The sequence below is a fragment of the Enhydra lutris genome, unplaced genomic scaffold, assembly GCF_002288905.1.
Source record: "Enhydra lutris kenyoni isolate GAN:26980312 unplaced genomic scaffold, ASM228890v2 scaffoldscaffold5, whole genome shotgun sequence".
Taxonomy (NCBI): Eukaryota; Metazoa; Chordata; class Mammalia; order Carnivora; family Mustelidae; genus Enhydra; species Enhydra lutris.
The window spans coordinates 463,401-465,999 of record NW_019154089.1 but is presented as its reverse complement, the minus strand read 5'-3'; positions in this window follow the sequence as shown (position 1 = coordinate 465,999).

Genomic DNA, 2,599 nt, shown 5'->3' with positions numbered 1-2,599 from the left:
CTCCCAAGAAGGCCGCTGCTGGTGAGGTCGCTCCCCGGACAGGGCCACTCCCAAGAAGAGGCCACTCCCAAGAAGGCCGCTGCTGGTGAGGTCGCTCCCCGGACAGGGCCACTCCCAAGAAGAGGCCACTCCGGAGGAAGCTGCTCCCAGGACGAGGCCACTCCCAACGACGAAGAGTTGATGATGACAGCGACGATGACAAGGAGGACACCGATGACACAGACTCTGCTCCCCATGACGCCACTCTGACAAGGCTGCTCCCCAGAGGAGGCCACTGTTCTGGACAAGGCCGCTCACTGACGAGGCCACTCCCCAGTCGAGGCCGCTGCTAATGAGGTCGCTCCCTGGACCCGGCTGCTCCCAGGACAAGGCTGCTCCGGCGAGGCTGCTCTGGAGGAAGCCTCTTCCCTGATGAAGTTGCTCCTGCAGGGCTGCTCACCGAGGAGGCCTCTTCTCAGATGAAGCCGCTCCCCGGAATGACACAGCTCCAGCGAGGCAGCGGCTCAGGGTTCGCAGCGAGGTTGCTGGTGTCTAGGCCGTTCCCCTCAGCGCCGCTGCTGAGGATCACGGTGTGTGGGCGGGGCCACTGGCATCAGGGCCGCAGGCGTGGGGACCGCCAGCAGCTCGGGGCCGCAGGCGTCGGGACCAAAGGCGGCTCAGGACCACTGGCGTCTCAGACCGCTGGGGTCGCTTAATAGCTCTTACAAGAGCTGTTACAGCCCCTATAGCTCTTAAAAGAGCTGTTACAGCTCTTCTGCTCCTGCCGACTCTTCTCTCTGCTGCTCCCGCCAACTCTTCCGCAGCTGCCGACTCTTCTCCTTCTGCTTCTTCTTCTTCCTTCTTCTTCCTCTGACAGCTCTCCTGCTCTCTCGACAGCCTCACAGACCAACCTTTATGGGGGTGGTTGAGCCCCGCCCCTACACAGGCGGCCAATTGAACCCCAATTCACCCCAGTGGATATACGCGTGCCCCACCGATTGGACGTCTCCACCCGGCCTGCCCCACCCCTACATCCGGGGTCCACAAGCCAGTTCCTCTGGGAGGGGCAGGCCCTTACACTGGGGAATCAGAAAATTCATTTCACTCACTTTATTGTGGTGGTCTGGAACTAAACCCACAATATTTTCTCTTTTTTTAAAATTTAATTTCTTTTCAGTGTAACAGAATTCATTGTTTATGCACCACACCCAGTGCTCCATGCAGTACATGCCCTCCATAATACCCCATAATACCCACCACCAGTCTCCCCCAACCTCCCACCCCCCGCCCCTTCAAAACCCTGAGGTTGTTTTTCAGAGTCCATAGTCTCTCATGGTTCATCTCCCCCTCCAATTTCCCTCAACTCCCTTCTCCTCTCCATCTTGCCATATCTTCCGTGTTATTTGTTATGCTTGACAAATAAGTGAAATCATATGATAATTGACTCTCTCTGTTTGACTTATTTTACTCAGCATAATCTCTTCCAGTCCCGTCCATGTTGATACAAAAGTTGGGTATTCATCCTTTCTCATGGAGGCATAATATTCCATAGTGTATATGGGCCACATCTTTATCCATTCGTCCGTTGAAGGGCATCTTGGTTCTTTCCACAGTTTGGCGACCGTGGCCATAACTGCTATGAACATTGGGGTACAGATGGCCCTTCTTTTCACTGCATCTGTATCTTTGGGGTAAATACCCAGTAGTGCAATTGCAGGGTCATAGGGAAGCTCCATGTTTAATTTCTTAAGGAATCTCCACACCGTTCTCCAAAATGGCTGCACCAACTTGCATTCCCACCAACAGTGTAAGAGGGTTCCCCTTTCTCCACATCCTCTCCAACTCTTATTGTTTCCTGTCTTGCAAATTTTGGCCATTCTAACTGGTGTAAGGTGGTATCTCAATGTGGTTTTGACTCGAATCTCCCTGATGGCTAGTGATGATGAACATTTTTTTCATGTGTCTGATAGCCATTTGTATGTCTTCATTGAAGTGTCTGTTCATGTCTTCTGCCCATTTTTTGACATGGTTATCTGTTTTGTGTGTGTTTTGTGTTTGAGAAGTTCTTTATAGATCCTGGATATCAGCCTTTTGTCTGTACTGTCATTGCAAATATCTTCTCCCATTCCGTGGGTTGCCTCTTTGTTTTGTTGGCTGTTTCCTTTGCTGTGCAGAAGCTTTTGATCTTGAAGTCCCAAAAGTTCATTTTTGCTTTTGTTTCTTTTGCCTTTGGAGACATATCTTGAGAGAAGTTGCTGTGGCTGATATCAAAGAGGTTACTGCCTATGTTCTCCTCTATGATTCTGATGGATCCCTGTCTCACGTTGAGGTCTTTTATCCATTTTGAGTTTATCTTTGTGTATGGTGTAAGAGAATGTTCGAGTTTCATTCTTCTACGTATAGCTGTCCAATTTTCCCAGCACCATTTATTGAAGAAGAAGAGACTCTTTTTTCCACTGGATTTTTTTCCTGCTTTGTCAAAGATTATTTGACCATATAGTTGAGGGTCCATATCTGGGCTCTCTACTCTGTTCCACTGGTCTATGTATCTGTTTTTATGCCAGTACCATGCTGTCTTGGTGATCACAGCTTTGTAGTAAAGCTTGAAATCAGGTAACGT